Below are 25,794 nucleotides of genomic sequence, written 5' to 3'. Positions count from 1 at the left end.
AGGCTTTTAAAAGGTATGCTCAATGGGTTTTGTCTCCCACCCCGTCTCCAGTTTAAAAAATGGTTTTCCATGAAGCATGGTGAGTTGTTGTTCAAAACAGACAAGTCCAGTGCTCCTTTGGGCATATGGAACTAGTGCGATTTTTAAAAACAGGCCTAGGATTGCAGCTTTAGCTTGTTTATCATGGAAGCTTGCATTTCTTCTGCGGTTTAAAGCCTGAACAAAAAGGGTGCTGTGGTTACGAAATGACTTCCTTGAACTTGCCACATGAACAATGGGGTTACAAAAGAGCACTTTTTTTTGGTAAAGTTTGCCATTTAACAGACTAACTTTTATTAACCTTTATTATTATATATGTATTATATTATTATTTTTATTATAATTTATTTCTATAAATTTGATTTTAGTATAATTTGAATTACCACTACTGTAGACAGGAAACTAGAAATCTGCATAGCTACAATCATGCAATAAATTCAGCTCTGGTAGTCTTTTCAGAATCTTGATAAACTTTCTCAGCTTGCACTTTTTAAACAGAGGTTCTAGTCCTGATTACTGTGGTAAAGAATTTAAAATATGCATAGAGAAATATATCACAGTGCTAACAAGCCAAAAAATATAAGTAAACTTAACCATGAAAGAGTAAAGACATTTCAAAAGGTTGGAGAAAACTTAACTAATTTATATTTATGAATTCACTTTAATGTATTCTATTTGCAAAGGAAACACATTTTCAGGGTCCTGACAATTAGGCTGAAATCTTATACACACTTAATTGAGATGGAGGGAGCAATCCTATGGCCTCTAGACAGCAGCTAGATGGCCATAGGATATGCTGTTTTCCAGCAACCAACCTCGGAGCCCGTGCCCCGAGGTCGGTTCCCAGAAAACCGACCTCCCCCCACATCCGCACTGCCTCGGAGGCAGCTCAGAGAAGCCCCATCCTTCGCACTTGGAAGAGGAGCATGGAGCAGGTGAAAATGGGCAGGGCTGGGGGCGTTCTGGGGCAGGGAGAGCGGATCTGCATGTACAACACATCCTATGTGTCGTACAGCAGCCTCCTCTCCCACTCAGCCCCCTGCGGCTAGACAGCCGAAATCGGCTGCCTAGCAGAAATAGCAAGGCAGGAGAAGTGCGGAGGGAACAATCCCCCCCGTGCTTCTCCTGCCTTGCTTTGGATAGGCAGTCACGTCCAAGTTCAGAGGCGGCCGCTTATCTAGATAGGATTATGCCCTAAGTGTCCTTGAACTCAATGGGGCTTGCTTCTGAGTAGACATGAATAGGAATGCACTGTGAATCCCATGTTTATTAATATATAAATTTGTAATTTTCAGTACAGAAGGAAAGCTTATTATTACTTAAGGCAATGGATGACTTGGTGCATCTCTAATTATGATTTAAATGAGAATCCTTTTGCATGAGACCTCATAAAGTCAGATTTGGAACATAGGTTTCAGTGATAACAATGCAGGAAAAAAGCGCAATGTCATTTTTACAACTTTGAGCTTTGTGAAGGTTATTTAATTCTATCACAAACATGACATATTAGTTCTCCATTCAAGAATAAGGAAGTCAGCTCCAAGCAAAGTCCCTCACCAAAGACTCCTGAGCATACTTGGCAGTCATGGAATAAGAGGACAGGTCCTCTTATGATCAGTAACTGGTTAAAGAACAGAAAGCAGAGAGCAGGAATAAATGGTGAATTCTCCCAATGGAGGAAAGGAAGTAGTGGGGTCCCACAGGGATCTGTGTTAGGACTGATGCTTTTCAACCTGTTTGTAAATGATCTGGAAATAGGAGTGAGCAGTGAAGTGGCCAAGTTTGCCGATGACACCCAATTATTTAGGGTGGTTAAAACCAAACGGGATTGTGAAGAGCTCCAAAAGGGTCTCTCCAAACCGGGAGAATGGGCATCTAAATGGCAAATGCAGTTCAATGTAAGTGATGCACATTGGGGCAAAAAATCCCAACTTCAAGTATAGCCGGATGGGATCTGAGCTAGTGGTAACCAGCCAGGAAAGAGATCTTGGGGTTGTGGTGGACAGCTGAATTAAGATGTCAACCCAGTGTGCAGCTGCTGTAAAAAAGGCAAACTCCATGATAGGCATGATTAGAAAAGGAACTGAGAATAAAACTGCCATCGTACTGCCCCTATACAAATCTATGGTGCAGCCACGCTTGGTATACTGTGTACAGTTCTGGTCACCACGCTTAAGAAAAGATAATGTATTGCTGGAAAAGTGCAGAAAAGGGCAACTAAAATGATCAAGGGGCTGGAGCATCTCCCCTATGAGAGAAGGTTACAACAGCTGAGATTGTTTAGCTTGGAAAAAAGGAGGGTAAGGGGAGACATGATAGAGGTGTACAAAATTATACATGGTGTGGAGAATGTGGATAGGGAGACAATTTCTCCTCTCATAATGCTAGAACCTGGAAGTCATCTTATGGACCTGATAATTGGTGGGAGATTCAGGACAGATAAAAGGAAAGACTTCTTTACACAGTGCGTAGTGATGGCCACCCATTTGGAGGGGGTTCAGTGGGGACTGGACAAATTCATGGAGGAGAAGGCTATCAATGGCTACTAGTCCTGATGGCTATACGCTATTTCCAGTATGAGAGGCAGTGAGCCTATATACACCAGTTGCTGGGGAACATGAGTGGGAGGGTGCTGTTGCAGTTGTGTCCTGCTTCTCGGTTCCTGGTCGACAGCTGGCTGGCCACTGTGTGAACAGAATGCTGGACTAGATGGACACTTTGTCTGATCCTGCATGGCTCTTCTCATGCTCTTATATTCTTATCACCCCTATTTAAAATGTATGTAACACTTTTCCAAATGTAAAGCTACATTAGAGAAGTGGGAATTAGTTGTAACCAAACCTGAATGCAAAGGAAGGACAAGCTGCCACACGTAAGTGGTCCTTGTGGAGAGTTGCCACATTTTTGTAGCTCCTGTGCCATTAATTGATTTATTACGGTTTTAGCCCCATATTCTGTGGGGTGGACCTGGGGAGAAGTGTTCTGTGTGTGCGTGTTGGGATTCATGGCTGGTGGTGTACTGCATGATTATTTCCCCAACCTGGTGCCCTCCAGATGTGTTGGACTGCAACTCCCAGCCAGCATGGGAGTTGCAGTCCAGCACATCTGGTGGGTGCCAGGCGGGGGAAGGCAGGTTCAAACAATTACAAAACAGCCGTGTAAAAACACAGCCAAACATGCACGCAGGGTAACATAGAACAATGTAAAACAGATCAACTCTTTCAAAACCAGCAGTACCAAAATCCTTTGAAAAGAGGGGATACCAAAGAGATGGGTTTTAAGGCATGTTTAAAGGCTGCCCTGTAGAGAAGAGGCCATGCAAGCACAGGTCATTGGGGAAGGAATTGCATATCCAAGGGAGGGGCGCCACCAAAAATGTCACGTTGATAGCAGTGATCTTTACGGCTGTGGAGTGGATGTGCAATGACTATAGAACTGCAGCTCAGTGTGATTAACTGCAGTACTGTGCCATCCTATCCTGCTAGTGCAGGTCTTGTAAGAGTCTGCTGTAAATAGTGGGCCGATCTACATTGTGCCCGCCATCGCAATGAATTCGGTCTCCCGTCTGGTGAAACGCTCTTGCATTAAAACGTGATTATTCACACTCACCCATTTTCCCTATTGCAGTGCTTCATCGAATGCACGAGCTCAGTTCACACTCGAGCGCTGCGCTGTTTTCCTGTGCGTGCTTGTCTGATCTCAGATGCTAAGCAGGGTTGGCCCCGGTCAGTAGTTGGATGGGCGACCGCCTGGGAATCAGGCTTCCTGCATTGGGCAGGGGGTTGTTCTATCCCTTCAAAGGAGACTAAGTTTTACCCCCTCCTATCCCCCGCTCCCGTTGTTTTTTTCACAACTTTGAATCTTCGAAGATCATGCCTGAATTAGAAAAAAAAAAAAACATCGTGGAGAAGCCCCGATTCTGTGAGGATAACGCCTTAATTTAAAAAAAACACATCTGGAGTGGGGGATAGGAGGGAGTAAAACTTAATCTCATTTGAAGGGATAGAATAACCCCCTGCTCAGTGCAGGAAGCCTGATTCCCAGGTGGTTGTCCATCCAACTACTGACCGCGGCCGACCCCGCTTCACTTCTGAGATCAGACAAGCGCGCGCACATCCAGCCCTTTGCTTGTTGCTGAGGAAATGGGGGCTGCTGAGGAAGCCATGCCTTCAGTAGCTGGAAGAAGACATGGGGCCGTCAAGAGCTGTGATTGGACAGGAGGGAAATACAAACACCGCCGTATATGGACAGGCAGGGGAAGGGACTACGACCAGATACAGTAGCGAAGGTGGAAAATCAGAGCACTTTAAGGGGAAATACCGGGATATTAGGGTATTGAAAGCGGGAGCACGGAAGTGGGAAATTCCGGTTCCAATTCGAGGCGGCTACTGTGTAGTGTGAAAGGCGGGCGGTGAAACCTCATTGGAAGCGAAAAAAGGCAGTAAGTGTAGATCCAGCCAGTATCTGGATAATGTAACAGCTGTTATACTTAGTGGCAGAAGCATTAATATACATGAAGCACACCTGCTTATCAATCCAAAATTATTTGGCACAATCAAGGTCTTAGGGACCGTTCAGATTTGCACCAAATTCCTTTTATGTGACCAGTCCTTAGGAATGCACATGCCTTCATCCGGGACCAGAACTATGCCTACATGGATCTTGTCTATGTATAATAGGGCAAATGTGAGTAATCTTCTTATAAGGGAGATTAGCTGTCTCCACAGCCACAAGACTATATTTTGCTTTTGAGAGAAGAGGAGAGAAAGATACACACCAGCACTTATTAAAACACTTATTCATTTATTAATTTCTTATTAAAAAGAAGCATAATAACAAGGCAAATTTTGTGGGTGATGGAGAAAGTGGCAGTAATCCCGATGGTGCTGGCTGCTTTTTTTGTTTTTAAAAGGATGCCTAAGTGGCACGTGCCTGATTTGTACACAGGTTAAAGTAAAATATTCTGCACATGTGCATTGCAAATGAGACTTTAATTCCCTTCAGAAACTAAAGGGTTACAGCAGCAAACAACTGAGCATGTGCAAATATGACAGAATTTGGCTGCTTAGTCATGCCAATCACGTAGACTGCACAGAAAATATAAAATAACTTGTAATCAATCTCAGTTTGAAGTATGAAAATATTAAAGTTCCTTGGATTCAAGTCAGGGCTTGGTATACATTCTACAATTAAGAAGCCACTAGATTCAACTTACAAACCGACAAATGTTGTGTTTTGGTGGCATTGCTTCTTACAGTTTTACCTGTTTAGGCTAGGGATGCGGAACTGCCAGCCCGTGGACCTATTCCAGCTTGTGGAGGTTCGGTATCTGGCCCACAGGGCCTCCAGGGGCAGGGCTTGGCAGAGGAATCCCCCGTTATCTCTACACTCCTCAATGTGTCTTCCATTTTTATTTTTAATTTTTTTTAAATGAAGCTTTACAATACAGAAAATAATACAAAAGGATGAACATTATTATGAAATGTATCATTTTAATATTGTATAAGTATTACCCAACTCTCCAGAAGCCAATTTACTAACTGATGTGCTTGTGAGGCCAGGGGCACTCCCACCTTGCTGAAGCCCTGGGATGCAAGGGCAGGGTCCATGCCAGGAGGAGAATGCAAAGGAGATGTGAGGCCATGGCAAGAGAGAGGGAAACATCAGAAGAGGAGGAAGCAGCTTGACTGTGAAGAAGGCAGTGTCTCTACAGCAGTCAGCCTGAGAGAAGGGATGCACAAGGCTATTGGGCAACTGTAGTCCGCTCTTAGATATTAAGGGGAGGGGGGGAGAGTAGGAAATAGCTGCAGCTTAGAGAGCTACCTGTCAGAGACAGAAGAAGGATCTCTGGAGCTTCTTTCAGGGCCAGAAGAACCCTGGATTCAAGGAGAAGGAGTTCCATGCATAAAAGGCAATGCCTTTGGACCATGGGTATGGATGTGATGGTTAGGAAGGAGAGTTGTACAGGTCTTGCTGGGGTGTGTGATGGAGATGCATTCACATGGTACTTTTCCAATCCTAATAATAGAGTGTTGGTTGTTGGGCGGTATAGAAATGTAATAAATAAAGTGGTCTTTTTTGGCAATCTTCCAGATCAGTTCTCTACCACGGGGTGGGCAGAAGGGAGATCTCCAGATGTTTTGGACTTCAACTATCATAAGCCCCTTCCAGCATGTCCAGTGGTAAGGATTGCTAGGAGGTGAAGTCCAAAAAAATCTGGACATCTACCAAATGCCTACTCTTGGTCTGTGTGGGAGCAATCCTATAGGGATAGGCGGCCGCCTCCAAACTTGGAGGCAACTGCCTATCCAATGCATGGCAGGAGGAGAGCAGAGGGGATCCTTTGCGCTCCAGCCACCCTGCATTTGTGGCTAGATGGCTGATTTCGGCTGTCTAGCTGCAGGACGTCATTGTGCAGGGTGGGGAGGCCGGATGACACATAGGAAGTGTCGTACCAGCACTTCTGCCCGTCCCGTCCCTCCCCTGGAAACCGACTGATCCTTTGGCTGTCTAGCCACGGACTAGCGGCCATAGGATTGCACCCTAAGAAGATTCACTTTTCTCCAGTAGTCATTCTTTTAAAAAGTCTTTGTTTGAAAAGTAACAGGTTGTTCCTTACAGCAAAGCTGCCCCACCTTTTCCCACTATGTGGGGGTGAAGAAAATGGCACTGCTGTCAGAACCTTGAGTGAATGAAGCCCCTCCTCCATTTTCCCCACTTGAAAAGCCTTGTTTCTTGAGTAACAAAAACAGCACATCTAATTTAGACTATATTGTACTTTATAAATATAAAGTTATTAAAATGCTAGTTGAGGATAATGCCCTAGGAAGTATCAGGCCATGTTAGCTTTTCCCCAAGGAATTAACCAACTTTACAAACCCTTGTGATCCAATGTGTGCATTTCTATGATGGTGTTGCTTGGCATATTCTGTCATACTGGCTTGTTTGGTTTGGTTTTGCTTTTGGTTGAGTAATGACATTGGGAGAGGTGCTCTGCTGTACAACTCCAGATACTCTTGCAGAACACTAGTTTTCTAATTTAATTTCATTCTAGATTACAAACTAGGGCCAGGCTTGTAGAACACATCTTGCCAGTCTTAGAACGGCTTTACTGGCACTCAGTCCACTCCCAGGCCCATTTCCAGTTCTGGCTTTTACCTTTAAAGACCTAATGGCTCAGGGACAGAATACCTTAAGGACCACCTCTTCCAGCACCTGGCATCGCCAGGAAGCCGCCAGTGCCCCAGCAGGGCCTCCAGTGTTGGCCTGGAACCACCCACTCTCCTGGTCTGAGCTTTGAATTTTATACAATGCCACAACATTGCAATGTTAACACCATTTATTCTGTCACATTCATAATTAGAATAGTAAAAGAGATTCCACTGAATTTTATGGTTGAAATGGGGTCCAATCCTTATTAAGGCCTTCTTAATAAAGGCCACCAAGAAGAGGACCTTCTCAGTGGCTGCCCCAAGGCTCTGGAACTCCCTTCCCAGGGAGGCGAGAGTGGCACCCTCCTGAGTATGTTTTTGCAGGCAGGTAAAAACGTTTTTGTTCCAGCAGGCCTTGGGGATAGTTAGTCTGGACCTTTGAGAATATGATGGATTGATACGATGGTTTATATTGTTTGCTGTCTTTTAAAATTTTGATATTTTATACAGTTTTAATATTATTGGTGATTTCATTATATTTTGAACTTTTGTATATTTCTTTGTATATGTTTCAACTGTACAAGTCTGTAATGTTGTAAAGCCGCCTTGAGCCCCAGTATAAGGCCGGATATTAGTAGTAGTAGTAGTAGTAGTAGTAGTAACAGGGCCAGGTTATGTTATTAATTATCAACCAAAAACTGTGGAATTGTGTCTGTGATGTCAGGCTTCAGTTCAGTATCCAGTTAGGTTTGCTTTACCCTACTGGCTTAGGAGGAGCTGAATGCAAGGCAGGTATCAAATTCTCTGACTATCTTGTGCTCTGATCAGGGCATGTTGCAGGTTTGGCAACATGCCCCAAGACATGGTATTGGAAGCTATGTCCAAAAATGGAACATGGCCAGCACTGACTGCTTTGTACTTCCACAACCCAGTACATCATATTGCCATGTACAGCCTGGTGGAATGGATATGGCCGTTGGAGGTGAAACCATAGTAAATTGAAACTCACATATTCAGGAAAATGTGGTGCAGCACTTAATTCCTTGGGTACTGTGTTCCATAGAGTTAAGGCTGCTTCCATTATAACCTGACACACAAATACATGTACAAACAAACACATCCCCCTTTCTGTCACTGTCCTTCTGGTGGTTGTTGTTTTTTTTTTAAATAGGCATCTCTCTTTTCTTGGCTGCGATTTCAACTGCCAGTGCTCAGGATATCAGCTTGATGTTGTATGCAATCCAATGTTTAAATGGAACACTTTGCTTTAGGGAAAACTGCTTATTATGGGCCACATTCTTACAGGGTGACTGCCAGCATAGCTTCAAGGCACCACTTGATATTTGGAGGGAGCAATCCTATGTCCCCTAGACAGCATCTGGGGGACATAGGATTTTTCAGGTTCTGGGCTTCAAGGTCAGAACCAGGTCTCCAACCTGGGAGCCCAGAAACCACGCTCCCCACCCCCTCCCCCTCGTAGCCTGCACTGGTCGTGTCTCTGCACTCGGAAACCGAGTACAGAGACAGTGAAAAGGGGGCAGTCCCAGGGGTGGGGAGGGGAGGGGAGGAAACTGCGGAAGCTGTGTTACGCAGCTTCCTATGCGCTGCGTGGCACCCCCCCCACTCTGAAGCTCCCAGGCTAGACAAGCAAAATCGCCTCTCTAGCCAGAACTTCAGGGTGGCCAGAGCACAGAGGCGAGGAGGATCACCTCCATGCTCCGGCCACCCTGCATTGGATAGTTGTCAGCCGCATTTGGAGGTAGCAACGATCTCCATAGGATTGCTCCCTTAGTAATTTTGTAACCTGGGGGAGTTTGTTTATATATGATGAGGTGGTCATGTTGAAGATATTACTCTAAAGTGACAATGTGTGAAAATATTTACCCTTGATCACATGAGTAGACATGCATGTGTGCTGGGGTAGTATAAGGATCCCCTGGATACTGAAGGCGATGTTTTCATCTGGACCTATTCTAGAAATCAGACTTGACCTTATGCCATGACCAACCATTTACAACAGTTGATAAAAAGATGCTGACAGATAGAAACTTTGCGATAAATGTGTTGTAATTTCCCAGATACATCTTGCCTAGGGTACTAGTGCCATTTCACACATCACAGAATATAGGCATCAAGGAAAAAAGAGAAGTCCTTATCTCAAGTACAGTGATCTTTTTTTAACCTCATTTTTTGCATGAGGAAGTTGTTGCACACATCAGCTTTCTGATGAAACGCCTGTGTGTACGTTATATGACCCACCCACCCCTGTATAATTATGCAAATAAAAAATTGTGCATGTTTCCTTACTCTGCATAATTTATTTTAGTTTTGGTTGTCATGGGGAGGGAAACAACTTATGCAGGCCACTGAAGCTCGGCCCCCACTGACAGATCTTATTTAGCTTTTCTGCTGGCTTCTGATATTTCACTAAGCATTGTCGATAAATTTCAGGCATATCTTCACGAACATAAGGGCAGGAAACTTGTGTTTTGTCAAATGAAAATTGAGATTTTTCAGGAAGCTGAATTCCATGTCTATCATGCTACATTCTATATTTTTTTCTTTCTTTCTTGAGCAGAATCACAGCCAGGAGAAAAGGACACTCACTAGTTTAATCACACAGTCAGTACCTGATACACTCTTATCCCAACATCAGGTCATCTCTGCATTGGCAAAAGTACAATACAAAGTGGCCTTATGGTCAGATAAAACTGAGGTGGAGGCCCTTAAATGCTGCTCTCCTGGGAGAGGGCTGGCTAAGAATAATTATTGCTTAGGGGACCATCTTCAGTGGATGTACTCTGGATATGAAGTTAATCTCTGAAACATTCATCTTCATTCTGCTGCTTATGGACTGAGAAAAATGAAAGAAGTTGTACCATTTCTTCCAGTGATTCGATGGTGTTTTACAGTGTACAGCTTGCAGTATTTGTCCTTGCACTGTGGTATCACTTTTGCTGAGGTGGGATGAAAAGCGCTAGTGTGTGATGATGAAGCAGCTAGATTTCATTTCCTGATGTACCCAGGTAATTATCCGTCACATTTGTATTGCATCCTTCCATTACCTTGGAAAGGTCAGCCTCTTTCATTGTCTGAAGTACAGAAAAAAGATATTTTAAGGGAAGTATGTTCATCTTTGGAAAGTGAATTATCATGCCTCAGACTAGGATGGGACCCATTTGTAAAGTAACAGAAAGAATGCTGGAATACATGCTTGTTTACTTGTCTCAAGCATCCTGGCAAAACTTACCATTTGACAACATATTTTTAATGTAAACACTTTTAGAAACACAGTGTCAGCTTCTTTGGGACAAGGTATGACAGTGAGTCCTTTTGTCATAACAGATTTGGAACACACAATTTTAGAAGATGACCAATTTTCAAGGAGAACTACCTTTCAATGGGCACCTAAAATGTGACTGACTGTTTTGTGAAAGCCATGTAACCTTTACTTACTTCAGAGGAAAATATACTTGTTAGTCACTTTGAATTTTTATTTCCGTATTTGGCGCATACCCTTGCTTCTCCTTGCTTTAGTCATCCTATTTTACTTCCACAATAACCCTTGAGATAGTAGCTTCCTAAGGCTGCACTCCTATGCACACTCACATGGGAATACATCCTATTGAACATAATGGGGCTCACTTCTGAGGACATTTTAACTTCTGTCCTGCAAAATGGGAGATTCAGAGTGCACCCCCAAAATGTTTAGCGTATTTCTAGGCCATGCAGAAAACTGAAAATTGGCACACACATGGTTCAAGACATCCTTATTAATACAACAGTCTGAAAATGGGATATTTTTACACCTAACGTGTACTTGGGCCATGACGTTTACGGTTTACCTCATAATTGGGGACAGCATGCCAGCACAGAGCAGGCCAAGCCATGTGTGGGGCAGAATGTTGGGTTGGGGGAGTTCCACTGCTTGAATTAGATGTGGATATGTGGACTGGCCACTTCCAATAGGAGCCAAGTACAATAATCTATGCTTGCAAGATGCAAGCTTTAGTCTGTATGTATTTAATAGCATTGACTTTAGATATTGCACCTTGCAGTCATGTGAGTACAAGCAGACTGACCATTTATTGGAGCAGGCCAAGGCTCAAAAGCCTCACTGAGTTCAGGAAACTGAACTATGGGTTTACTAGGGCACTGGCTTTCTCCCTAGTGTTTAATTTCCCCTAAGTATGTGTTTTTACCCAAGAGTAATATGATAGAATCCAGGTGAATGAGAATTAGCTGTCTGTGAATCATGGCTTAGAAGAATCATCCAATATCCCAACATGCAATGATTCTGTCATAATAATTAGATGTCTTAATTAATTATGAATTAATAATTAGATGTCTTAATGAGAGCCAGTGTGGTGTAGTGGCTAGAGTGTTGGACTGGGAGTCAGGAGATCCAGGTTCTAGTCCCCACTCAGCCATGGAAACTCACTGGGTGGCGTTGGGCCAGTCACAGACCCTCAGCCCAACCTACCTCACAGGGTTGTTGTTGTGAGGATAAAATGTAGGAGGAGGAGGATTATGTACACCGCCTTGAGTTCCTTAGAGGAAAAAAGGCGGGATATAAATGCAATAAATAAATAAATGGAGAGCCATCATGCTTAGATTAGAAAATATGAGATTCCCGTCTCAAGCTTGTTTTAGGTCTGCCCTAGAATGTCCTCCTTATCCCAGATTCATGCAGACTGTGGTTGCTCAGGTGTAAGGGACAGTTCCTCTGTACAGGTACAAGCACCAGATGGTACTGGGTACATACCATGGGGGTACATGCAATAGTTGAGGGCTCTCGATACTATGCCTTGTGGGTGGGCTTCTCCTTGGAAGCAGAATGCTGGACTAACTGGGCCTTTGGTCTGGTCTAGCAGGGTTTTTATTCAGAACAGGTTCTAGGATTCACATTAAATGCTGTTAACAGTCCATCATTGATACTAACTCTTGTGAAATGTATTTAGAAACGATCCTGCTCAAAGCCTAATTAGTATGTGAACAATGTTGAATTCCAGCACTTCTGGGAATGTAGCTTTTGATTTCACATTAACAGGGGGTTGGACTCGATGGCCTTGTAGGCCCCTTCCAATCCTACTATTCTATGATTCTATGACTATTCTATGATCTGCATATATTATTACTGTGCCAAAATTGTGTGGTACTGCTCCCGACACATGTGTAGCATGTGTGTGTTCCTTCCTTATCAAAATGAAGCTATAGGATATTTAGTGTTTCCCTTCTCCCACAAAGCACATGACAGCTATAATTTGTGTAGGCACTTACATGTGTAGCTATTTCCAGAAGTGGCTTCCAAATGGCAAGAATATCAAATGTTCTAAAGTTTCATAAATCATAGAGAAAGGGTGTCTCTCCCTAAGGCTTATCATCTGATTGACGTTTAGTGAAAGGATACAAATGAGAGTCCATGACATTTCATTTCAAGATCTTGTGACTACAATAAAGTGTTTCAGATACTAACCACCCTTCATAGTTTCAGGATTAAACCAAAATATCTTTAAGCACAGCCTTGTGGCTTCCTCAGACCCTCATTGCTGTTACAGAGGGCTCTTTCATTGTACATTTCTTAGGAACAAGCTGCTTTTTTTTCAAGGAGGAATTGCAAAAAGATCTACATCCATTCCAAAGGGATCCTTGCTGATCTTGGCTCATGAGTATCCCGAGTTTTCTTCCGCAGGCGGAAGCATCCCTTTAGTGGAGTTCTGCTCATAGGACATTCCCACCAGTAGAAGGGGGAGGTGATGTTCACAAATTCTCCCTTCCCCCTTGTGCCTCCGGAAAAACTGCCCTGGAGGGTTGGGGGACCCTTCAGAACAGTTGTGGGGAGGGGACTGCCAAGGGAGGGGGAACTGGGGGAGCTTCGGCTATTGGGCGGTATAGAAATGAAATAAATGAAAATGAAATGAAATGAAACTGGTGAAAATTATCTCTCCCCCCACCCCTTTGGTTAGCAGGATCCTCTGCTGGATAGAAAGCTTTCCATGAATGGTAGAAGCCCTTCTGTTTATAGAAGGGATAGTAAGCCCTTGTTTTTCTCTACCAATTGCTCCACTAAACAGACTGAAAGGTTTACACACCATTTTAGAATCACATTATCAGAGATTAGGACCAAACAAAATACTACATCAAAGGTGTCTGCACAAGGCAAAGAAGAGTTGTATAGAATTATCCAAATACCTCCAGTAAGTGAGTCAAAGGAAAAACAAAATAATACTCTTCCCCCAAACTGATTGCTAAACTGAACAGAGAGGATCAGGATGGGATTAACTTTGTTATCAATAGTTTATTTAATACACATATGCCCCACTCTTCTTCAGAGTAGCATGTACACAATTCCCCAGGCAGCCTCTCCTGGCAGCTTACAGGGCCAACTGTGCTTAGCTTTTTTGATCAAGGGACTTCAGACCATTCTCTGGGCCCGTAGTAGGAATAATCCTCTATGGGTGTGTTTCCACCCTATTGGCTTCACTTTGTTTGTAACTTTGTTGTGATGTTTCCCTAATCTCATCTTCTCCTTTTCCAGTTTCCACAGTGCTTAAAGTCCCGGCTTATCGCTGTAACATGGGGCTCTGTGCTGTTTCCACTGAGCTCTAATCAAATTATTATCTTGCTGGCTGGGTGGAGTCTGGGTTAGGGATGTACGAAAGTGCCCTTACCTGGCTCCACCGGGTTCCGCTGGGGGGGGAGGTGCTCCGTCCCTCCCCCCGGAATCCTCGCCAGCCGGCTCCACCCCACGGGGATTCCGCGGAGCTGCCAGCTGGCTCTGCCAGCAGCCAGACATCCGGCCGCTGGCTAGCAGGGATGCAAATGGCGGCGGCCGTAGCCACCGCCATTTGCATCCCTGTAGTCAACTGTGATAGGCTACGTAAAGATTTACGTAGCCTATCACGTCTGACTTAAAACAAACAAACAAACCCGCTTGTACGCAAATGGCGGCTATGGCCGCCGCCATTTGCGTTCCTTATTTTTGGCCATCTTAGTCTACGTAAATATTTACGTAGACTAAGACAGCGAAAATAAGGAACGCAAATGGCGGCGGCCATAGCCACCGCCATTTGCGTACGCACGTTTGTTTGTTTTTTAAAGTCAGACGTGATAGGCTACGTAAAGATTTACGTAGCCTATCACGTCGTGTTTTTTTTTTTTTAAACCTAGCCATGATAGCCTATGTAAATCTTTACGTAGCCTATTGCGTCTTTTTTTTTTTTTAGAACACTGGAAATGGCGGCGGCACCAGAGCCACTGCCACCCGGAAGATCCGCCCCAGGTAAGTCTCATCCCGGGTGGGATCCGCGGGGGGGCGGGGGGGGGCAGGCCGTTCCGCCACGGAGTTCGGGGGGCCGAATGCACTGGAATTCGGCCTCACCGAGATCCGTGGCGGAATTCTCTGCCATCCCTAGTCTGGGTTGGGTCTGATTCCCTCATCAGTGTCCCCACCTTCTCAGCCATGTTTCTTGGACAGCGGAATGAGAAGCTATTGGAGGAGTACAGGATTTTTAAAAGAATCAGCTTTGCTGTGAAGAGAGACTTCCCCCCTCTCCCCTCCCCTGAAAGTGCAGATGCACCTGCATTTCAGGAGCAAGCCTCATTGAGCACCATGGGAATTACTTCCGAGTAGACACACATATGCTTGTGCTGGGAAAGGAGAGGGAAAACAAAGAGGGAAACCAGCCCCCATTTTAACCCAGAGGACCTCATTGACCACAATGGGAATTACTTCTCACAAGACAGTAATGAGTTTGTTGTGGGAAAGAGAGCAAAACCAGCCCCCATTTTAATGCACAGGATCTCTATATGGAAGCTGTGTGAATAAATTACGTCCTAAGACAACTGACTGAAGCCTCGAGATTGCACTTAATCTCAGTTAAGGAATTGAGGACTTTGATATGTGCCGTGTCAATTGAGGGGCTTCTCTGTTATTTCTGTGGTCACTGAGAGGGCAACCCTCATTCAGCACAATGGGATAAAAAAACCCTTGACTGGGGTCATGGGCTGTGTTCTAGTGCTTATTTTCAATGTTATTTTAAAAGTTGCTCCCTGGGCATCCTGCTCCAAAATGGCGATGTAACTTCCAGAAAACAGGGAGGGAAAGGGTTGGGTCACTGAGGTCAGAGTGACACACCCACAAAGGCTGGGCTACATGCCCCATGGGCAGGACTATGATACTGGACCCAGTGCGGTTGTGGAAACAGGTCAGTAATGGAACTGTGGTAAGCTGTAAAAGTCGGACTATAAGCAGTCTCAGAAGAAGCGGTTGTTCAGCGATAAAATGCGGGGCTGGTGCTGAATGGCCATGCACCAAGCCATCCCTAGCAGCCCCTAGCCCCCTCCAGGCGACCGCTTCATGGAGGACACCTTCTTAATTAGACTAGGCTTGCTCCCCCCCCCCCATGCTGTTGTTGCTCTTCCCCCTTATTTTGGCTTCCCAACAACCCTGCAGGGTGGGCTAGGAGAAGAGCTAGTGGCTGCCTAGGTGGGAGGGGGATCCTATGGAACACCACCTCAGCATTACTGCCTTATCAAAAACAGCTCCACACCCAAAAAGGAAACTATTAAAAATGACCATTTCAAGCTCTGCATGATGAATTTATTCAGGGGAGGAAGAGGCACTTTTAATACCTATTGAAATCCTAACTGTCAAGCCTTTCTCCTGCGTGGCTGAGAAGGGGGACTCCCCCATCACCTGGGAGGAAAAAAGCCCATCAGACTGGTGAGTTAAAGGGAGAAGAAGCAGTCACTGAAGTGAGTGGGAGGGGGAAGTTCCAAGTAAATGCACTGAAGTTCCAAGCAAATGCACTCCTATGCATCCCTACTCAGAAGCAAGCCACACAGATTTCAGTGGCACTTACTCCCAGGAAAGAAAAGACTTACAGCCAATGAGTTTACTCAGAAGTAAGCACTGCTGTGTTCAAGGAGATCTCAGAGCCTGTAGTGGAATGGGAGAGAGGCAGAAATGGTCACCCGAAGACAGGTCAGTGACCTACCCTCCCCTTCCCACCAATTTGTTGTCATGACAATGTTCTTCAACACCACCCAGCTACACCCCCTAGCACACGTTCACACAAAGCAGGACAAAACGCTCTAGGGAAAATACAGGGAGGAAATGGCGATTTCAGTCCCAAGCACAGAAAATGCTGGGTTTTCCCCATTTTCAGATAACACGGAAAGAGGTAGTGGAAGTTGTGAGATAGCAGCAGGAGAGCAGTGGTGTCATCTAACACTCCCATGAAAACCAGTGATTAAAGAGGAATGATCCTGCTAAAAAACTCAGGTGTGAAGACAGCCTAGGATGGGGACCTCTAGTGCAGTGGAGGAGCAAACAGATGGACAAACAGTGGTGCTAGAGTAAAGGCCACTAACGTAAGTCGCTGTTTCCCAAACTGAACAAATATTCAAGGCAGAAATCAGTGTGACCTTCCTAGGAAGTATGGGGGGTGGGCCTAGAAAAGATAGGAACTAAGCACAGGAATATTTAAAAAACTGCCCATAAGTCCCTCCCCAAATAATCAATCTCAAGTAATTTAAAGTAGAATAAAGGTGTGTGTGTGTGTGTGTAAGTAAGTAAGTAAGTACATCTGGCCAGTATTTCAAGTGCTAAACCCTCCAAACCAACTGAGATTAAATATTAGATCGGATAAAGGAAATCTATAAAATAAAGATGCAAAATGGAAATGGAAATAAATTAGGAAGTATGCTTTTCATTTGCATAACAGGCAATCCAGTGTTCTCTGTCACTCCCCAAGGAGCAAAGGGACTGTGGCATGAAATGACAAGGAACCATGTTGCATCTCTAGTTGCCAGTGTTGGTAGGTCCCTGTGTGGAACAACCTATTGCATTGATGGATACTTTGCTATATCCCAAGTCAAAGACTGGAGAGTTTGTCAATTTTCCCTTTTCTTTCTGTCTCTGTCTGTCTTCCCCACCCACTTCCCATTGGTCCTAGTATCCCACAACTTATGAGCCACACCCACCAACTCTGTTGGTGGCTAAGGAAATCAAAACCAAGATGAAAAAAGAAGACACAGACAGCACCAAATGAACAGTTATTCATTTGGGAGGCATTATGAAATGGCTAAAATGCAACTGGGAATAATTTAGCGGCCCCCCCACACACACACCTGGGGTGCTGCTAGTCTCATTATGGAGTGGGCTTATCCTTGTGAAGCCTACATTTTTGTCTCTGACTTTCAAAAGCCTGAGAGGTTTTGCTTGTAATTGGCTTTGAATAATTTGGCTTTTGCAATGTTAATAGCAATATCACAGGACATCAGTTTCACTAGGGAAAAATGCATCTTTCAGGCTCATTCTGCATCTGCTTTGCAATTCAGCTATGAGGGAATCCTATAATACTCACATGGCAATCCCACCTCATCCCAAACCAGTTAGTTTGCAAATCTCCCTTTACCGGAGGCTAAAGAATACTAACACCAACAAGTTTTCTGCACTTTTTTCTTCAGAAACAAACCAAACATAATCAGTATACTTCATTAGCATTCCCAGGTTAACTAGCCTTGTGGAGCAGGTAGGCATTGATTTACTCTCATGCATGAAGAAAGCACAGCCAAAGGTCATACAGGATATTTGGCAGGGGAGAGACAGAAACAGGCTCAGATCTCCTGACTTCAAGCCCTTTGCTGTATTGGCATGATCACACTTGGGCTGTTTGCACAACATGGCTGCCCACCATGGGTTACTTAACTCACCATGTTAAGTAACATGGTGAGTCTGCTGTGTGTGTGGCTGCCATTTTGCATATCCAAACCCTGCTCAGGGGTTGTTGTGTCATATCATGTAAACCCAGGTAGCGTGGGTTATGCGAGGGTTAAATAACCCTCGCATAACCCTAGAACAGGCCATGTTCATGGCCTGTTTAACGTTCACATAATGTTTAACATTCACATAACCCACACTCACTAGGTTTGCACAAAACAACAACCCCTGAGCAGGGACTGTGTCAAGAGCACCCTAGCTGCCTCTTACAGTCTACTTCAATAGCCAACTCAAGACACAGACAAAAGGATTCTTTTCAAGGCTTTAATCCTTTTACAACTTAATGACTCTTTCAGATGCTAATCACCAGCGACTAAGCAAGGAACAGCACTGGGGAAAGATAGCAGAGTAGCCTATGCTCCAGGTTAGGCAGTTGGTCCCTGTTTGAGCACGCTCAAACTTGAGCACGCTCCGGGAGAGAGCGCAGGACAGGAAGGCCTGGCGTGCTATGGTCCATGGGGTCACGAAGAGTCGGACACGACTGAACGACTGAACAACAACAACCCTGTTTGAAGGAGAATCACGGGAAGACCCTGAACTTATGGGCTAGGGAGAGATCCTCCCTCTTTCCCTTGGGTCCTCGGGACGCGACCATTGCTTGCGCACCAAACGAGCACTACGCCTCCTTTCTGTGCCCTCCATCTGTCGTCGCTCTCTGCATCGACGCTGAGTGTCCAGCAAGCCCCCCTCCAGCACTCTCTCACTGCCAGGGTCACTATCTATCCCAGGAATGCTGGCAGGAGGAATCTCTGCCAGCTGCTGTGCCTGTGAGAGATGAGTGAGCTCCACTCCCATGGATTGCTGTTCCTCCTCAGAATCAGAACTGCTCTGGGGCTCTATCAGCTCAGTTTCCACCCTGACATCATCCCCGTTCCCATGAGCCCCCCCATTGTGATCCTCCCCTGGGGCCCCGGCTTTGTGGGGGTACAGCTGGTGGAAGTGCCTCAGCAGCAGCGGAGCATTCACATTTTCCGCGGGTTCCCAGGATCGCTCATCTGGCCCGTACCCCTTCCAGTCCACTAGATATTGCAGGCGGCCGCGAGAAAGGCGGGAGTCCAGAATCTCCGCGACCTCAAACTCCTCCTTGCCCTCCACCAGCACTGGCGGCAGGGGGGAGCCGACCAAGCAATGAGGGTCGCCAGAAACCAGGGGGTACAGCAAGAACTGATGAAAAACAGGGTGGATCTTCATGGAGTGGGGGAGCGCCAGGCGAAAAGCAACAGGGTTAATTTGGGCCGTAATCTGGATAGGCCCCGTGCAGCGAGGCACGGGCTTCCTTGCGGGCGAGTGAGAGGGGAGGTATTGGGTGGACAACCAGACCCGGTCCCCCAGTTGCAGAGACGGACCCGGCTGGTGCCGCCAGTCCGCAGAGGCCTTGTAGGCTGTCTTGGCTTGCTTGAGGGAGTGCCGTAAGAGGTGGTGTACTGCTCACAACTCCTCTAAAAAGTCATGGGCCGCTGGCACCGAAGAGGGAGCTAGGGTGGACGGGAAAGCCTTGGGGTAGGGATGTACGAAAGTCACCTTTTTGTGGAATTGATTTGCGGTGGGGGGGAGGCGCTCCATCCCTCCCCCTGGAATCCTCGATGGGGGGGAGGCGATCCGGTCCTCCCCCCCAGAATCCTGCCTGGCCGGCTCCGCTCCGTGGCGGCTCCACAGAGAAGCCGGCCAGGGCCGTCTGCAGCCGGACTTTCAGCCGCAGACGGGCTGCTGCGGATGCAAATGACGGCCGCCATAGCGGCCGCCATTTGTGTCCAGCCAGGCTGCCACGATAGGCTACGTAACTATTTACGTAGCCTATCACGGCTGGGCAAAAAAAAAATAGCGTACGCAAATGGCGGCGGCTACGGCGGCCGCCATTTGCGTTCCGTACTTTTAGCCGTTTTAGCCTAGGTAAATATTTATGTAGGCTATTACAGCGAAAAAAAAGGGGAACGCAAATAACGTAGTGGGCGCTATTTGTGTTCCTTTTTTTCCCATCGTAATAGCTTACGTAAATATTTACGTAGGCTAAAATGGCGAAAAATAGGGAACGCAAATGGCGTCCGATGTAGCCACCACCATTTGCATACACCTTTTTTTTGTTTTGTTTTGCTTGGCTTGCCGTGATAGGCTACGTAAATACTTACGTAGCCTATCACGGCAAAGACTAGGATGCAAATGGTGGCCGTGGCAGCTGGTCGAAAGACCCGCCACTGCCGCAGCCACCACCATCCGGAACATCCGCCCCAGGTAAGCCTCGTCCCAGGGGGAATCCCTGGGGGGGCAGGCTGTTCTGCCACAGATTTTGGGGGGCCGAATGCCAGTGCATTTGGCCTCACTGAAATCTGTGGCGGAATTCTCCGCCATCCCTACCTTGGGGTGGAAACCAAAATTGGCAAAAAATGGAGTTTGGTGGGTGGAAGCATGGCAGGCATTGTTATAAGCAAATTCTGTGAGAGGCAGCAAGGAAAACCAGTAATCTTGTTCGTAATTGACATAACAGTGCCAATATTGCTCCAGAGTCGCATTGGTGCGCTCGGTCTGACCGTCTGTCTGTGGATGGTGGGCAGAGGAAAGCGGAGCGTCACATGGAGAAGCCAAAGTAGCTCCCTCCAGAAATGTGCAGTGAATTGGGCTCCCCTATCCGAAATGAGACCCTCAGGCCATTCGTGGACCCGGAAAACATTTGCCAAAAAAAGCTCCGCCGTCTCCCTGGCTGTGGGCAACCCAGAGCAAGGGATGAAATGAACCATCTTAGAAAACAAATCCACCACCACCAGAATAGTGGTCTTACCGTGTGAGCGAGGCAAGTCAGTGATGAAGTCAAGGGAGAGCAGTTTCCAAGGTCCTGAGGGGGTAGGCAGGGGGTGAAGCAAGCCTGTGGGCTTGCCTGAGGGTGCCTTCGCCTGCTGGCAGGTTGGGCAGGAGGCGAAATAGGTCTTGACGTCCTGACACACACGAGGCCACCAAAAATCCTGCGTCACTCTGTGCAGGGTCTTGGCGAAGCCAAAATGCCCAGCGGTGGGGGAGTCGTGGCACTGATGGAGGACCTTCTCATGGAGGGGTCTAGAAGGCACATAGACCCGGCCAGAATGGTAAAGCAGGCCACCTCGTAAAGAGAAGGGGGTAGAGTGGGGGGGCAGAGGCTAGCCCCAATTCCTCCACTTTTGTGCGGACAAAAGCATCCTGAGCCTGTGCAGAGTGAAGGAGCTCCTCCCAAGAGTGAGGTACCGCAGCTGCCGCCAGGCTCTGGGGGAAGAATCAGAGGGGGGGGGATTTCCCTCACCCCCTGGCTGGAGGTCCGGCTTACGAGAAAGAGCATCTGCTTGTAGGTTGTCGGAGGCCTTCACATGGCAAATCTTAAGGTGGAACCGGGGGGGTGGGGGGAAAGCGACCACCTAATCTGCTGCTGGTTTAAGGCACGGGCTGTCTGAAGATGTTCCAGGTTGCGATGGTCAGTTCTAACGTTGACTGGGTGCTGTGCCCCCTCCAGAAGATGACGCCAGGTCTCCAAAGCAGACTTGATGGCCAACAGTTCCTTCTCCCAGATGGTATAATTCCTCTCAGACATGTTCAGCTTCCTGGAGTGGTAGGCGCAGGGTTGCAACCCGCCGCCCACCCGATCTGGCTGAAAAAGCACCACCCCCACTGCAAAGTCAGAGGCATCAGTTTGCACTACAAAAGGCTTCCTTGGGTCAGGATGTAATAGGATCGGCTCAGAACTAAAACACTTCTTAAGTTCCTCGAAAGCCTGTTGGGCAGATGCCTTCCAATGAAAAGGAGATTTCCTGCCCTTAAGGAGGTCTGTGAGAGGAGATGTCAGCCAAGCAAAGCTGGGCAGGAACTTTCTGTAAAAATTAGCAAACCCCAGAAAACGTTGCAAGTCCTTCTTGGTGGATGGAGCCTGCCAGGAGAGGACAGCCTGGACCTTTGCAGGATCCATCCTGATACCGTCAGCTGAGATAATGTAGCCAAGATAGTCCAAAGAGGTTAGGTCAAACGCACATTTCTCCAGCTTGGCATAAAGATGGTGTTTGCGGAGGCACTGGAGGATGGTGGAGACATGGTGAAGATGGGTATGGGGGTCCTCAGAAAATATAAGTAAATCATTGAGATACACAATGAGGAAAGTGTCCAAATAGTCCTGGAAGATGGCATTCATAAAATGCGAAAACATGAGGGCGCAGGCGAGCCCAAACGGCATCACTAGGTATTCATACGCTCCGTACCGGGTACTGAAACAGGTCTTCCACTCATCCCCCTCCCAGATGCGAATCAGTTTGTAGGTGCCACGCAGGTCAAACTTTGTGAAAATCCTGGCTCGCCCCAGGCGCTCCAGCATCTCTGCTATGAGGGGGAGGGGGTACTTGTCGGGGATCGAGTTCGAATTCAATGCTCTGAAATCGTGCACCAGGCGGAGTTCGCCCAATTTCTTGGACACAAACATGGTAGGGGCACATGCGGGGGAGGAGGAGGGGCGAATGAAGCCATGTCTGAGGTTTGTGTCCAAAAACTCCCGCAGAGCTGGAAGTTCCGGCTCTGACATTGAATACAGCCAGCCAGTGGGGATGGTTGCCCCAGGAGGGAGGTTAATGGCACAGTCAAAAGGGTGGGGGAGGAGCTGGTCGTCCTCCTTCTTGTCAAAAACATCCTGAAAAGCCGCATACTTCTCTGAGAGGATCACGGGAGCTGAAGAACTGCCAGAAGCAGACGAGGAGGGGGAGGAAAGGGTTAAGGCCTGGACTGGGACTGGCGCCTTGGTCGGGAGGCAATGATCTTGGCAGTAGGGAGACGCAAACTCCACTTGCTGAAGTCCCCAAGAAATCTGAGGATTATGCTTAGAGAGCCAGGAAACACCCAGCACGATTGAGTATTGGGGAACCTTGCCCAAGTGAAACTGAATCTGCTCAACGTGGGACTGGGTGCGCAGAGTGAGTGGAGCTGTAATCCAGGTCACTGCGCCCAAAGAAAGAGGAAGCCCATCAATGGTCTCCACTGCCAAGGGGGCAGGAAGAGGCAGGGTAGGAATCTTGTGGAAGAGGGTGAACGTTTCATCCATGAAACTGGTCGTAGCCCCAGAGTCCACTAAAGCTAGGGCCTCCACCTTACCCCACTGGGAGGATCGGAGGTGAATCTGCAATAGCAGATGGGGGGGGGGTTGCGGAAGGCACCCACCTGGTGGGGAACCGACTCCCACACTGGAGACCCCCAACAGGCTTGGGGGGCAGCCTAGTCAGGCCTGGGGATGAGGAGGAGGAGGAAGGAGAGGAGGGGGAGGTAGCGGGGCTGCGAGTCTAATGCAGTAGAAATTTTGCAGTTTGGGCGAAATGTCCCAGCTTTCCACACCGAAAGCATTGGCGCTCCGTGTGCCGCCGCTCTAGCTCCTCCGGCGGCAGCAGGGCTTGGGTAGCTCCCAGCTGCATCGGGGTCTTCTCCACCCCCACCGCAGGGGCAGGGGGTGGGGGAGGGAGCAGGAAACATGGGGGAATGGGAGGAGGGAAATCTCAGCCCCCGGCACCCCGCCGGGTCTGCCGGCGCCCCTCCAGCCGACTATCTATCTGGAGGCAGGTCTGGATGAGGACCTCCAAAGTAGGCAGGCAAGGCGTCCGTGCCAACTCATCCAAGATCTCGTCGTTCAAACCGTCCAAACACTGAGCCACCAGCGCGGCATCATTCTGGCATCACCAAGCGAAAAGTTGTTGCGTAGCTGGAAACTGAGACCTTGCCCTGCCTGAGGCGGCGAATCTCCCAAGAAGCTGTCTGTGTGCGCAGGGGGTCACCGAAAAAACGGGCCATTGCTGTCATGAAACCTTGATAGTTCCCGAGCAGGGGGTCATTAGCGAGAAGAAGTCCCGAAGCCCATTTAGCTGCCATGCCTGAAAGTAGGTTAATGATGAAGCCCACACGAACCTGTTCTGTCAGGAAATCCTCAGGTAGGAGGCGCATGTACAGCTCTGATTGGGCCTGGAAAATCTGAAAAAGTCCTTTCTCACCAGAAAATGTCTCTGGCAGAGCCACTGGGCACTTGCGGCGGGGGGGAATTGGAGGTAGTGGGGGTTGAACCGCAGCTTGCAGATTCTATACGGCAGTCGTCAGTTGAGCCATTTGATCCCGAAGAGCCTGGTTCTCTTGCACGAGAGCCTGCGCCGCCGGGTCCATGGCAACCTCCATAGGCAGTAGGAGCAGAGAGAGAGAAAAAAAAGAGGAACAGGGACCAAGTGTCAAGAGCGCCCTAGCTGCCTCTTACAGTCTACTCCAATAGCCAACTCAAGACACAGACGAAAGAATTCTTTTCAAGGCTTTAATCCTTTTACAACTTAATGACTCTTTCAGATGCTAATCACCAGCGACTAAGCAAGGAACAGCACTGGGGAAAGATAGCGGAGTAGCCTATGCTCCAGGTTAGGCAGGTGGTCCCCGTTTGAAGGAGAATCACGGGAAGACCCTGAACTTATGGGATAGGGAGAGATCCTCCCTCTTTCCCTTGGGTCCTCGGGACGCGACCATTGCTTGCGTGCCAAATGAGCGCTACGCTTCCTTTCTGCACCCTCCATCTGTCGTCACTCTCTGCGCTGGCGCCGAGTGTCCAGCAAGCCCCCCTCCAGCACTCTCTCACTGCCAGGGTCACTATCTATCCCAGGAATGCTGGCAGGAGGAATCTCTGCCAGCTGCTGTGCCTGTGAGAGATGAGTGAGCTCCTCTCCCACGGATTGCTGTTCCTCCTCAGAATCAGAACTGCTCTGGGGTTCTATCGGCTCAGTTTCCACCCTGACATCCTGGATATGCAAAATGGCCCCCACAAGTTAAATACCATGTCAGGGAGGGACTGTCTATCTTTTAGGTTACAATCCTCTGCATGTTTAGACAGAAAAAAGTCCTACAACTCCCAGCATTCCCCAACCAGTATGGCTGGCTGGGAACGCTGGGAGTTGTAGGACTTGTTTCTGTCTAAACATGCAGAAGTTTGCAACCTTAATGCCTTCCTCCTCCCCCCTGCCCCTGCCCCCCCCCCCAGTTTAGAAAGCACACACACACCACACAGCAGAGACAGAGAGCGTGTTCCTTGGAGCACTTGAGGATGAGACAGAAGGACAGCCTACAGAGGAAGAATTACAGGAGAACAATGAAACTAAGGCCTACAACAACAAGAAGAGAAGAGTAGTAGTAGTGGGAGACTCCTTGCTGCGTGAGATCGAAACCCAAGTATGTTGTGAAGACCTGTGGACTCACCAGGTATGCTGTCTCCCGGGAGGACGGATTAGAGATGTGACTGAAAGGTTGCCTGCACTCATAAAGCCCACTGACAGGTATCCCTTTCTTCTCATCCATGTGGAAACAAATGATACCGCCAAGCAGAGCTACGAAGAAATCATGTGAGACTTTGAAGTTTTGGGAAGGAAACTCAAGAACTTTGGGGCCCAGATAGTTTTCTCATCCATCCTTCCAGTAGTTAGAAGAGGGATAGAAAGGGAAAGAAAAATACTCCAGGTGAATGACTGGCTACGAAGGTGGTGCCGATGCGAGAGATTTGGATTCTGGGACCATGGGCTATACTTCCTGGAAGATGGACTGTTGGCAAGGGATGGGTTGCACCTCACTAAGTCTGGGAAGAATGTGATTGGCCACAGCATGAAGAACTTTACCAAGAGGGCTTTCAACTGAATCCTACGGGGAATGGAGATGTAAAGAAAGCCAGTTCATGAAACACATGGTCTTCGATGTCTATATACTAATGCCCAGAGTATGGGAAACAAACAGAATGAACTTGAACTCTTAATACAGGAGAGAAATTATGACTTGATAGGTGTAACTGAGATTGGTGGGATGACTCTCATGACT

The 25,794-nt window shown here is 47.3% G+C and overlaps 1 long non-coding RNA gene across 1 annotated transcript in view; it reads left to right on the top strand.

Annotated features, from left to right (window-relative positions):
- The window catches only part of LOC146358909 (uncharacterized), a 57,376-nt gene that overhangs the window by 8,244 nt on the left and 23,338 nt on the right, over nucleotides 1-25,794 (top strand). Inside the window, exon 2 of the long non-coding RNA XR_014786163.1 lies at nucleotides 14,417-14,472. This is a non-coding gene — a long non-coding RNA (uncharacterized LOC146358909). The remainder of the gene's footprint in view (nucleotides 1-14,416; nucleotides 14,473-25,794) is intronic.

This window comes from Heloderma suspectum, chromosome 1 (genome assembly GCF_057233095.1).
Source record: "Heloderma suspectum isolate Gila_16-S chromosome 1, 16-S_ref, whole genome shotgun sequence".
Taxonomy (NCBI): domain Eukaryota; kingdom Metazoa; phylum Chordata; class Lepidosauria; order Squamata; family Helodermatidae; genus Heloderma; species Heloderma suspectum.
Note: the sequence above shows the minus strand (reverse complement) of the source record. Positions and strands in the feature narration are given on the sequence as shown.